Source organism: Nicotiana tabacum, chromosome 3 (assembly GCF_000715075.1).
Source record: "Nicotiana tabacum cultivar K326 chromosome 3, ASM71507v2, whole genome shotgun sequence".
NCBI classification, from domain to species: Eukaryota; Viridiplantae; Streptophyta; class Magnoliopsida; order Solanales; family Solanaceae; genus Nicotiana; species Nicotiana tabacum.
In genome coordinates this window covers 121,502,368-121,516,743 of record NC_134082.1, presented here as the reverse complement: position 1 = coordinate 121,516,743, position 14,376 = coordinate 121,502,368, and the positions used below count along the sequence as shown (strand labels likewise).

General features: G+C 43.0%; 1 long non-coding RNA gene across 1 annotated transcript; it reads right to left on the bottom strand.

The window, feature by feature from the left end:
* Positions 1 to 1,139: 1,139 nt before the first annotated feature.
* Positions 1,140 to 13,126, bottom strand: LOC142179493 (uncharacterized). The gene is made up of 4 exons (XR_012707804.1): positions 12,233 to 13,126; positions 9,387 to 9,454; positions 7,336 to 8,869; positions 1,140 to 1,427 (listed from the first exon to the last, which is right to left on the bottom strand). It is a non-coding gene; the product is annotated as an uncharacterized LOC142179493 (long non-coding RNA).
* Between the last annotated feature and the right edge of the window lie 1,250 nt (positions 13,127 to 14,376).

The following is a 14,376-nucleotide window of genomic DNA, read 5'->3' as shown; positions in this document are numbered from 1 at the left end:
AACATTCTGCCCAGCATTTGAAATCCCTTCTCCGCGAATGCGGTCAACGCCTCGCGTTTTCAAAGCACAAAATCCCGTTGACCACTTAATCCTTCATCGCGAACACAATACCCTATACGCAAACGCGAAGCTTCAGCCTCTCAACCCATCGCAAACGCGACAACAAGCTCGCGAACATGAAGCACAATTGGACCTGGACCCAGCTGCTCACCTTTACTCCACGCGAACGCGGCAAAACCATCGCGAACGCGATGAACACTGGACCCAACCCTTCGCGAACGTGGGACCCCTATCGCGAATACGAAGGCCAAACTTCCTGCCTCACACCTTAACCCTTCGCGAACGCAAGAGCCCACTCGCGAACGTGAAGGCCAATTGTCTGCAACACCAACAACAGATTTTATGCAACTTTTTCAACTTGAACTTGATCCGTTCAACCACTCGAAACACACCTGAGGCCCTCGGGATCTCAACTAAACATGCCAACACACCCCATAACATAACTAAAACTTGTTCCAACCTTCGGAATGCTCAAAACAACATCAAAACATCAAATTACCCTCGGATTCAAGCCTAAGAATTCCAAAACTTCCAAATTCCGCTTTCAATGAAAAAATCTATCAAACCTCGTCTGAATGTCCTGAAATTTTGCACACATGTCACAAATGATACATCGGACCTACTCCAATTTCCGAAATTTCATTCCGACCCCAATATCAAAATTTCCACTATCAACCAGAAAATGCCAAATTTTCAATTTCGCCAATTCAAGCCTAAACATTCCACGGACCTCCAAAATACATTCCGATCACGCTCCTAAGTCCCAAATCACCTAACGGAACTAACCAAATCATAAAAATTCCAATCCAAGATCATATACTAATAAGTCATAACTTGGTCAAACCTTTCAAATTTTAAGCTTCAAACTGAGAACTGTTCTTCCAAATTTATTCCGATTACTCTGAAAATCAAAATCGGCAATTTACATAAGTTATAATACATCACATGGGGCTAGTCATGCCTGAGAACTGGCAAGCGAAGTTGTCACGACCCCAAACCGGACCTGGTCATGATGACACCTCTCATGAAACAAGGCCAGCCGACACAAACCCTCAAACCATTTAAAAACGTTACAATAATTGATTTTAAGTCATAAATAAACTATAAATCCCAAAATAAAGAGTGAAATAGAGAAATTGCGGAAACAACACAGCTCGACATCGGGGTGTCACCAGTCATGAGCATCTAAACATCCGTCTAAGAGTATAAAGAAAGATTACACAGTCTATTACAAAGCTAGTACAAAGGAAAGTAAAGATAGGAAGGAGAAGCACATGATTGCGAACGCCGAGCATCTACCTAGTCAACTCCGAACAGCCTGGTGGAAAGCAATCAGCCCTCGCTAGCGTGACCCGAGACTCCTGAATCTGCACATAGGGTGCAAGGAGTAATATGAGTATGCCAACTCAGTAAGTAATCAAAGTAAATGCCGCTGAGCGATAAGAAAACACGTAAAACACAGCAAAATGCTACAAAGAGGCAGTATAAAACCAGAACAATGCAATAAAACAGTAAAAAGCTCGTAGAAACATCCTTAGTTCAGTAAAAACCTCTTTAAAACACCTTTTAGCAGTTCAAACAAATGAATGAAAATAGGGAGAAAAGATAGAAACATAAATCAGACCCTTGGGCAAAATACCAACAGAACCAGCCTCTCAGGCAATAACATGAAACAATATCAGCCCCTCGGGCTATATCACATCTCACACTGGGTACCCGCGGTCACTGGGGGTGTACAGACTCCGGGAGGGCCCCCTATTGGCCCAAGCGCAATAATAAGCCATCTCGTGGCATAATCAAACAGGATCTTGGCTTCATATCAAGCTACCTCGTGGCGTAACAACTCAGGCCCTCGGCCTTATAATAATGAATCATCACAATATCGCTGCGGCGCACAGCTCGATCCCATAATAACCTCACAACACAAGCCCTTGGCCTCACTCAGTGAGAAATCTCTCAAAGCTACTCGGGCACAGTAAAATATGATGCTCAGCCCAAAATATCATTTAAGATATAAAAACAGAGTAAATATGGCTGATTTATGAAAATAGTAGATTACATCATGACTGAGTACAAATATAAAGTCAAAAATAGTGAGGAATAGTAGTAAAAATCCCCTAAGAGTCCAAAACAGTTGGCACGAGGCCCACATTTGGCATTCAACCCAAACCATGATGATAGCAAACAATTTTCAATAAATACACAGTTAAACAGTCATCGGGACGGACTAAGTCACAATCCCCAATGGTGCACGACCCCATGCTCGTCATCTAGCGTGTCCATCACCTCAAAGTAGCACAACGATGTGAAATTCGGGGTCTCATACCCTCAGAACAACATTTACAATCATTACTTGCCTCTAACCGGTCCAAACTCTAGCCCGCAATGCCTTTGCCTCTCGCCTCGGCCTCAACTCGCATCGAATCTATCCAAAATCAGAATCATGACGACAAAATATGCTAAGGGAACGAAGCCCATGCAAAAATAATCCAATTACAACACAAATCCCGAAATTAACCAAACCTGACCCCCGTGCCCACGTCTCGAAATCCGATAAAAATTACATCAATAAACTCCTTTTCCTCCCACGAGTCCATACATACCAAGAAACCAAAATCCGACAATGAATGACCCTTCAAACCCTTAATCAAAGGTCTCCAATCTCAAGCCCTAGTTTCTTCAATATTTACTCACAAATTTCCATAAATTTCAAGCCTAATCAATGAAATAACACCATAGGAACGAGTTTTATGTTCAAAAATTTTACCTCAATGAAGTTCCCTTGGATTCCCTCTTCAAAATCCTCCCAAAAGCTCCAAAATCGATTTAAAAAATGGTGAAGAAAGGCTGAAATTCGCGAAGGATGAAATATATACTTTCTGACCCAGGCTTTTCGCACCTGCGGTCTATTCCCGCTTTTGCGCTACCGCTTTTTCGGTCAAAGACATCGCTTCTTCAGTTTTTCACTTAAGTCCCACTTCCGTACCTGCGACCTAGACTCCGCATCTGCGGTCCCGCAGGTGCGGCTCACCTCCCGCATCTCCGTCTTCTCTCTCTTTGCCTGAGGCCGCATCTACGGCTCCATATCTGCTTCTGCAAGTCGGCACCTGCGGTCCCCTGGCAGCAGGTGCGGTTATGACAACAATAGGTAACTTCAGTTGCCAAACCCAACTCAAAATCTCCTGTTTAACCACCCGAAATCACCCCGAGGCCCTCGGGACCTCAACCAAAAGCGCGAACAAGACACATACCCCTAACTAAACTTATACCAATCTTCAGAACACCTCAAACAAAATCGAATCAACCAAATAACATCGGATTCAAGCCTAAGGTTCCAAAATCTTCCGAATTTTGCTTTTGATCAAAAAGTCTATCAAACCTCGTCCAAATAACCTAAACTTTTGCACACACATCACAAATGACACAATGGACCTACTCCAACTTCTGGAATTCCATTCCGACCCCTATATCAAAATCTCACATATCAACCGAAAAATGCCAAAATTCCAATTTCGCCAATTCAAGCCTAAATCTACTTCGGACCTCCAAAACACATTCCAATCATGCTCCCAAGTCCTAAATCACCTCCCACAGCTATCCGAACTATCAGAATTCACATCCGAGCCCTTTTTCACACAAGTCAACATCCTGTTGACTTTTTCAACTTAATCTCACTCAAAAAAGACTAAGTATCTCAAACCTTACCAAAACCTTTCTGAACCCGACCAACCAACCTGATAACACATACTACAGCTGAACAAGACAATAAGAAGCAGAAATGGGGGAAACGGAGCGGTAACTCATAAAACAACCGGCCGGGTCGTTACATCCTCCCCCTCTTAAACAAACGTTCGTCCTCGAACGAGTCAAGAAACATACATGAAGCCTCAAACAAGTGAGGATATCTGCTCTGCATCTCCCGCTCGGTCTCCCAGGTTGCTTTCTCCACGGGCCAACCTCTCCACTGCACTTTCACTGAAGCTATATCCTTTGACCTCAACTTTCGAACCTGACGTTCCAAAATAGCTACTGGCTCCACATCATAAGTCAAATCATCATCTAACTGGACCGTGCTGAAATCCAAAACATAAGATGGATCGCCAATATACTTTCGAAGCATAGAAACATGAAATACCGGATGAACACTCGACAAGCTTGGTGGAAAAGCAAGCGCATAAGCCACCTCCCCAATCCTCCGAAGCACCTCAAAAGGCCCAATGAACCGAGAACTCAATTTACCCTTCTTCCCGAATCTCATAACACCCTTCATGGGTTAAACCTTCAATAGAACCTTCTCACCGACCATGTAGGACACATCCCGAACCTTCCCGTCAGAATAACTCTTTTGTCTCGACTGTGCCGTACGAAGACCCTCTTGGATCACCTTCACCTTGTCTAAAGAATCCTGCACCAAATATGTACCCAATAGCCTAGCCTCACCCGGCTCAAACCAACCAACTGGAGATTTACACCGCCTCCCATACAAAGCCTCATATGGAGCCATCTGAATACTCGACTGGTAGCTGTTGTTATAAGAAAACTATACGAGCGGTAGAAACTGATCCCATGACCCTCCAAAATCAATGACACAAGCGCGCAACATGTCCTCCAATATCTGAATAGTGGGCTCGGACTGCCCATCCATCTGAGGGTGAAAAGCTGTGCTTAACTCAACCTGAGTACCCAACTCTTGCTGCACAGATCTCCAAAACTGTGAAGTAAACTGAGTGCCCCTATCTGAAATGATGGAAACTGGGACACCACGCAAACAAACAATCTCTCGGATATAGATGTCTGCCAACCGCTCTAAAGAATAGGTAGTACACACAGTAATGAAGTGCGCGAACTTGGTCAGCCGATCCATAATCACCCAAATAGCATCAAACTTCTTCAAAGTCCGTGGGAGCCCAACTACAAAGTCCATGGCGATTCTCTCCCACTTCCACTTTGGAATATCTATCTGCTGAATCAAGCCACCCGGTCTTTGATGCTCATATTTCACATGCTGACAATTGAGACACCGAGCTACAAATCCCGCAATGTCCTTCTTCATTCTCCTTCTCCATTAATGATGTTTCAGATCCTAATACATCTTCGCGGCACCCAGATGAATGGAATACCGCGAGCTATGGGCCTCCTCCAGAATCAACTCCCGCAGCCCATCCACATTGGGCACATATATCCGGCCCTGCATTCTCAACACCCCATCATCATCGATAGTCACATCTCTGGCATCATCGTGCTGAACTCTATCCTTAAAGACAAGCAAATGAGGATCATCATACTGGAGCTCTCTGATGCGATCAAATAAGGAAGAACGAGAAATCACACAAGCCAATACCCGACTGGGCTCCGAAATATCCAACCTCACAAACTGATTGGCCAAGGCCTGAAGATCAACTACAAGAGGTCTCTCCCTAACAGGAATATATGCCAAACTCCCCATACTCACTGCCTTCCTACTCAAGGCATCGACCACCACATTGGCCTTCCCCGGATGGTACAAAATGGTAATATCATAGTCCTTTAGCAGCTCCAACTATCTCTGCTGCCTCAAATTGAGATCCTTCTGCTTGAACAAGTGTTGGAGGCTACGATGATCAGTAAACACCTTACAAGACAAACCATACAAATAATGCCTCCAAATCTTCAACCCATGAACAATGCCAACCAACTCTAAATCATGAACAGGGTAGTTCTTCTCATGGGGCTTCAACTGACGAGAAGCATAAGCAATAACTCTACCCTCCTGCATCAACACACACCTAATACCAACTCTCGAAACATCACAATACATTGTATATGAACCTGAAGTTGATGGCAAAACTAACACTAGAGCTGTGGTCAAGGCAGTCTTGAGCTTCTAAAAGCTCTCCTCACACTTATCCGACCACCTGAATGGAGCACCCTTTTGAGTCAAATTGGTCAAGGGCAATGCGATAGATGAGAATCCTTGAACAAACCGGCGGTAGTAACCCGCCAAACCAAGAAAGCTGCGAATCTCTATGCTGAGGACGGTTTGGGCAACTCTGAACCGCCTCTATTTCTTTGGATCGACCTGAACACCCTCGCTGGACACCACGTGCCCTAAGAAAGCCACTGAACTGAGCCAAAACTCACACTTGGAGAACTTTACATAAAGCTTCTCCTCCTTCAATCTCTGCAACACAACTCTCAAATGCTCCGCGTGCTCCTCCTGACTACACGAGTATACCAGAATATCATCAATGAAAACTATGACAAACGAGTCGAGATAAGGCCGAAACACGCTGTTCATCAAATGCATGAACATTGCTGAGGCATTGGTCAGCCCAAAAGACATCACCAAGAACTCATAATGACCATATCGGGTCCTGAAAGCCGTCTTAAGAATATTCGAGTCCCTGATCTTCAACTGGTGATAACCTAAATGAAGATCAATCTTGGAGAACACCCTCGCTCCCCGAAACTGGTCAAATAAATAATCAATACGAGGCAAATGATACTTGTTCTTGATTGTTACTTTGTTCAACTGCCTGTAATCAATGCACATCCTCATTGTGCCATACTTCTTCTTCACAAATAGAACATGTGCACCCCAAGGCGACACACTAGGATGAATAAACCTCTTATCAAAGAGTTCCTAAAGCTGCTTCTTTAACTCTTTTAGCTCCGCTGGTGCCATACGATACAATGGAATAGAAATGGGCTAAGTGCCCGACACCAGATCAATACCAAAATCAATATCCCTGTCCGGTGGCATGCTCGACAAGTCTACAAGAAACACATCAGGAAAATCCCTCACAATAAGAACAAAATCAATACTAGGAGTCTCTGCACCGACATCCCTTACAAATGCTAAATATGAAAGAAAACCTTTCCCAACCATCCGCTAGACTTTCAAGAACGAAATCACCCTACCAGGGACAAAATCAGTCGAACCTCGCCACTCAATCCATGGCACACCCGGCATAGCCAATGTCACTTTTTTATCATGACAGTCTAAAATAGCACGACACAGAGATAGCCAATCCATGCCTAATATCATATCAAAGTCCACCATATAAAGCAATAACAGGTCCACTCAGGTCTCCAGACCCCCAATAGTCACCACACATGACCGGTACACATGGTCCACAATAGTAGTATCGTCCACTGAAGTAGATACATAAACAATTGAAACAAGAGATTCACGGGGTGTATCCAAATAACGAGCAAAATATGCTAACACATATGAAAAAGTGGAACCGGGATCAAATAACACAGAGGCATCTCTACGGCAGATTGAGACAATACCTGTAATCACAACATCTGAAGCAATAACATCGGGTCTAGCTGGGAGTGCATAGAAATAGGCCTGACCGCCACCTAATCGTCCTCCTCCTCTACGGCGACCCCTAGCTGACTGACGTCCACCTCTAGCTGGGTGGGTGGGTGGTGGTGAAGCAACTGGCTCTGAAGCCGATGGCTGACTCCTCTGCTGAGATGAACCCCCAAGATGAAGAGGACACTGCCTCCACACATGACCCAACTCTCCACACTCATAGCAACTCTCTGTACAGGGACTGAAGGGAACCCCTAACACCAGAATGACTAGTAGATGCACCTGGCATAGAAAAGCCCTGAACTGACAAAGAACGGGACGAACTCTGGGCTGGAAGGGCACTAAGCGATAGCTAGCACTTATGAGAACTGTGAGAACCATGACCCAATGACACCCCACAATAACCCGGGCAAGCTAATTGAGCATGCCTGAATGGATGACCTCTGACGTACTGAAACTGACCCTTCAAAGGAGCACCACCATAACTACCAGATCCCCGAGTCCTCTTGGCCTCTCTCTCATCTCGCTCCTGGCGACGAACTGACTCAATATCGCGAGCAATGTCAACAACCTCCTCAAAAGTAGCACCATACACACTCTCCCTGGTCATAAGAATTCGAAGCTGATACGTGAGGCCATCAACAAACCTCCTAATCCTCTCTTTCTCTCTGTAGGAACCAACCAAATAGCATGACGAGCTAGCTCCGAGAACCTTATCTCTTAGTGCATCATAGTCATATCTCCCTGACGCAACCACTCGAACTACCTGCACAGCTCCTCTCTGCGAGACTGTGGTACATACTTCTCCAAAAAGAGAACAGAGAACTGCTGCCAGGTAAGGGGTGCGTCACCAATAGGCCTACGCCTCTCATAAGCCTCCCACTAAGTGAAGGCAACTCCAGAAAACTGAAAAGTAGTAAATGCAACCCTGCTGGTCTCCAAAATACCCGCTGTATGAAGAATCCTCTAACTTTTGTCCAAGAAACCCCGGGCATCCTCGCCCTCTGTACCACTGAAAGTTGGAGGCTGAAGTCTACCAAACCTCTCCAACCTGCGCTGCTCGTCCTCTGGCATAGTAGGAGCTACATAGTCCTGAACTAGCTGCAACCGGCTGGGCTGGAGGTGCCCCGGTGTCTGAAGTCCCTGCATGACCTGCTCAGGTGTGCGAGCGGCGGGGGTTTGAGTGCCTCCCCCGGCCTGAGAAGTAGTTGCGACTGTAGTAACTGAGACCGCCTGAGCTAGGCCAGTGCATACTGATAGAATCTGAGCCAGGGCCTCCTGAAGACCTAGAATCACAATGGACACAGCTGGTGCTGCTGGAGTGTCTACAACTAGGACCTAATCATGAACTGGGGTGGTTGGTGGATCTACAAATGTTGCCCTAGCTGCTGTGCGGGCTACACCCCTGCCCCTACCACGGCCTCGACCGCATCTGCAGCCTCTAGTGGCCCCAACTGGTGGTACTGGTGGTCGTCCATCCTGACCGATAGCACTTGTCCTCACCATCTGTGAGAGAATAGAATAAAAAAAGTTTAGTACTCGGATCAACAAATTTGCACGACAAGAATTTCAAGAATATGAAGTTTTTCTAAAGGCTCTGCAGCCTCCCAAGGATAAATACAAGCGTCTCCATGCCGATCTGCGAGACTCTACTAAACCTTCTCATGACTCGTGAGACCTATACAACCTAGGCTCTGATACCAACTTGTCATGACCCCAAACCGGACCTGGTCGTGACGGCACAACTCGTGAAAGAAGGCCAACCAACACAAACCCTCAAACCATTTAAGACAATTATAATAATTGATTTAAGTCATAAATAAATTATAAATCCCAAAATAAAGAGTGAAATAGAACAATTGCATAAATAAGACAGCCCGACATCGGGGTGTCACTAGTTATGAGCATCTAAACATCTATCTAAGAGTATGAAAAAAAGACTACACAGTCTATTATAGAGCTAGTACAAAGGAAAGTAAAGATAGGAAGGAGAAGCACTAGGCTGCGAACGCCGAGCAACTACCTAGTCAACTCCGAACAGCCTGCTAAAAAGCAATCAGCCCTCGCTAGCGTGACCTGAGACTCCTGAATCTGCACACAGGGTGCAAGGAGTAATGTGATTACGCTAACTCAATAAGTAATAAAAGTAAAGGCAGCTGAGCGATAAGAAAACACGTAAAACACAGCAAAATGCTACAAAGAGGCAGTATAAAACCAGAACAATGCAATAAAATAGTAAAAGGCTCGTAGAAACATCCCTAGTTCAGTAAAATCCTCTTTAAAACACCTTTTAGCAGTTCAAACGAATGAATGAAAACAAGGAGAAAAGATAGAAATATAAATTATCCCCTAGAGCAAAATACCAACAGAACCACCCCCTCGGGCAATAACATGGAACAACATCAGCCCCTTGGGCTATATCACATCTCACACTGGGTACCCGCCCTCACTGGGGGTGTACAGACTTCGGGAGGGGCCTCTTACAGCCCAAGTGCAATAACAAGCCATCTCGTGGCATAATCAAACAGGCTCTCTGCCTCATATCAAGCCACCTTGTGGCTTAACAACTCAGGCCCTCGACCTCATAATCATGAATTAGCATAATACCGCTGCGGCACGCAGCCGGATCCTATAATAACCTCACGACACAGGCCCTCAGCCTCACTCAGTCAAAAATATCTCAAAGCCACTCGGACACAATAAAATATGATGCTCAGCCCAAAATATCATTTAAGATGTCAAAATAGAGTAAATATGGCTGAGTTATGAAAACAGTAGAATACAACATGGCTGAGTACAAATATGAAGTCAAAAAAGTAAGGAATAGTAGTAAAAATCCCCTAAGGGTCAAAAACAGTTGGCAGGAGGCCCACATATGGCAGTCAGCCCAAAATATGATGATAGCAAACAGTTTTCAATCAAATACATGATTAAACAGTCATACGGGATGGACTTAGTCACAATCCCTAATGGTGCACGACCCCATGCTCGTCATCTAGCGTGTGCGTCACCTCAAAGTAGCACAACGATGTGAAATCTGGGGTTCCCTCAGGACATCATTTACAATCATCACTTACCTCTAACCGGTCCAAACTCTAGCCCACGACGCCTTTGCCCCTCGCCTCAGCCTCAACTCATGTCGAATCTATCCAAAATCAGAATCATGGCGTCAAATATGCTAAGGGAACGAAGCCCATGCGAAAATAATCAAATTACAACACAAATCCCGAAATTAACAAACTCGCCCCCCCGGTCCACGTCTCGAAATCCAAAAAAAAATTATATCAATAAACCCCTTATCCTCCCACGAGTCCATACATACAAAGAATACCAAAATCCGACAACGAATGACCCCTCAAACCCTTAATCAAAGGTCTCCAATCTCAAGCCCTAGTTTCTTCAATATTTACCCACAAATTTCCAAAAATTTCAATCCTAATCAATGGAATAACACCATAGGAACGAGTTTTATGTTTAAAAATCTTATCTCAATGAAGTTCCCTTGGATTCCCTCTTCAAAATCCCCCAAAAAGCTCCAAAATCGAATTAAAAATGGTGAAGAAAGGCTGAAATTCGCGAAGGATGAAATATATACTTTCTGACCCAGGCTTTTTGCACCTGCGGTCTATTGCCGCTTCTGCGCTACCGCTTCCGCGGTCAAAGACACCGCTTTTGCGGTTTTTCACTTAAGTACCACTTCCGCACCTATAACCCAGACTCCGCATCTGCGGTCCGCAGGTGCTGTCGCACCTCCTTTTTACCACCCGAGGGGGCATATAAGGAAGTTTTTTAAATTTAAGTGACAATTGAAACTGGATTATTTATTAAAATTCAGATTCGCCACTTGGGATAACTTATGGTGTCCCAAGTCATCGGTTTAAATCCCAAATCGAGGAAGTTTGACTCTATTTTACAGTCTGCGAACACAGAAATCCGGGTAAGGAACTCTGTTAACCCGGGAGAAGGTGTTAGGAATTCCCGGGTTCCGTGGTTCAAGCACGGTCTCTTAAACTATTATAATTGGCCTATTATCTGATTTTAATACATGTTTTAGCCTATGGTGCATTTTTAGCTTATTAACCGCTTTTAATTATTTTAGGAAGATTAAACGTTATTTAAAACTTGCCTTGAACCACGCCACATGAAATGCACCCGCGGTCCACGACACATTTTACTTAACGTTGTTGAAATTGGGTCACATGAAATGCACACCCGAATTTAATAAATAAAGAAAATCAATTTAAATAGCGCCTAAAGCAACTAGCGCATTTGAATTATTTTCCTACTTTGAGATTATTGTGAAACCAAGAGTTTGTGGAAATTATTGTTCGGAGAGATGTGCACTTATTATTAAGCTAACAGGCCAAGATATAAATGTGATTGACATTATCCAATACGAAAGAGATGAACCAGCTTGTGCTTATTTTGTTTAAGGAATTGGGTCAGGCATGATTCTATTGGGCTAAATTTCTTTAACTTCTCGTTTGAAATTATTTCCTGCAGGCCCTATTACTAAACTAACTTAGGCCCAACATCACTTGCTATTCTTAAATCCTAAGAATTCAATTCTAATGACGCCCACTGCAGAATATCAAAGAACTACTCTAATGAGTAAACTTATTGCAACATGATTTCAACCAAACAATATTCAAACAATGATCAAAAGGGTAATTCTCATCAAATAAAACTTCTTCAAAGAAAAGAGAAAGATTTAGATTTTTACGGCAAAACACCCATTTGTTAACATGTACTAAACAAAATAAGGAACATCCAAAACTATATTTAACAAAATTATCTCATGAGAAATAACACGAATTCACTTGAGCAAAGCACAAAATAAGATTCAAATGCTAGGATTAGAAAATGAACCTTTACATTGGCCGAATCCAAACTTTAAACTTCTGTGACTCAATCATCTAGCCGAGGACAAGGACTACGACCGCAACCAATAACGATGACATCAAACGAAGCTAACGAACACATTAAACCCAAAAGGAAACACAAACAATCGAGCTAGCGAAGAACAGGGAAATGGATTGTGCCCGTTTGTGGTTCAGGTTGTCGCTGTTTTTGGTTGATTCTCGTTGTTGATTTCAGAGGTGTTTTGGAGTCATTTTTGGGATGGAGAAGAGGGCTGGCTTGGGGTGGTTGAGGGTAGCAATTTTGGCAGTGTTTCGTTGCACTTTTGGGACTGTTTTGGAGCTAATTTCAAGCTGAAACAGGGTAACGTTTTGGTAGTTAAGGACTGTGAAAATGGCCAGCCTTCATGACTGTTTTGAGAGGAGGAAAACAGAGGTGTTTGGATGGTGTTGAGGCTTCTGATTTGGTGGTGAAAACAGAGGTTCATGGCTGCATTTTCGGGCATATTTTCAGCTCCCTTTTTGGAGCTTTTGATCATCTTTTCTATGGCTTTTCATGGAGATTCAAGGAGCTTTTTTACATGGTTTAAATGGAAGAAAGATTAGTTATTTTTTACATGACTTTTCCTCCCCCTTTCTCTTTTGTGTGTGCATGTGTTATATAGAAAGAGAAAATAGTGTAAAAGAAAAGATTCCCCAGCCCTTTTCCCTTCCTCAGAACGTGAGTGCATGTGAAATTTCTGTTATTTTAGGATAAAATGTGCATGTGAGTTAGTTATGGGAAGTGGATAAAAAAACATCTTTTGGCAAGTTGCACAATTTATTAGCTCTTGTTCTTTTAATTTTTTTTTCCAGATTTTCTTTTAAAAATAGCTTTATAAAGATACTAGTATATTTAAGATAATAAAAATGTTTAAACAAGACATATAACTACTATATTAATGAAATTTAAATACTACTTAATATATACTAAATGTAAAGTATTTTTTGAACTTTTTCTTCTTATATTTTTTTTTTGGAAAATAAAATGCTAAGACTATTTTTGTATATTTTTTAAAAATATATCAACTAGCTAGGATAAGGGAAAAATACTTTTTGTAGTTTTTTTTTCATCTTTGTGATAAAATAATGTAAAAAGAGACAAAATTAGTTGAAATAACTATATTAGGTCTAAACTAAATATTTACAAGCTAAAATATGTAAAATCTTGGGGAGGGTCAAAAATAACATGTCTGCAGCTGCCCCTATTTGACTGGAAACGTGAAGAGTTTTCGGACAAAGAACGACCCGACGGGTTTTTTGACCCGTCCCTTATTTGAAGAGACCAAAAGCTAAAAGAAAGGAGAATGTGACCGAACCCTGGTATCTGAGCTGCCTACATATCCTTGGCTATAAAGGAATCAGGCCATGTGTAGTTTAGAAGTGAATGGGGTGATGGAGGGTACCGAGGTGGAGAGCCGATTGAGGTGCCATGGAGGTTCTGATCCGCAGTCCCATTATGACATCAAAATCAAAAATGAAAAAGACTAACTAAGTCAATCAGCTACGAGTTACAAGATTCCTATCTATGAGTCTTCTGAAGCTTGATCTTGAGTCTTGGTTGGTTCTTCATGCGGACCCTGATCTGAATCTTGATGCTTGTTAACTACAGGTGTTGGTTCAATCTTCTTCAGCTTTTCAAATCAAGACGGGACATGCAGAGCTTGTGACCTCAGTCATGTCTTGAGCCAATCACATCTTTCATCAACTTCTGCATTTGGATTCAGTTCTTGCCTTTCTTTTTGTTTTTTTATTTTTTATTCTAGATTGTGAATAACTTCTGTTTATCATCTCGGACTGCTGACTCGTATTCTTGACGCGAGCTTCTTTTATTGCTGACTTGAATTGCATTCTGAAGTGAATTCCCTTGCTTTCCAGGTGGGCGCCTGATTATTGAACTTGAACCGTCTTCTCTTGTTACTTGAAACTGTTTGCCCTTGCACCTTGAACCATTTTCCCTTGAAACTTGAACCGTCTTCCTTCGAAACTACTTTCCCTTGAAACTTGAGCTGTTTTCCCTTGTTCTCCAGGCGGGCGCCTGATTCTACAACAAAATAGACAAAACAAAAGAAATTTTTCTGCCCCAGTTTGCACTAGGAAGATTTGTGAGTTGTT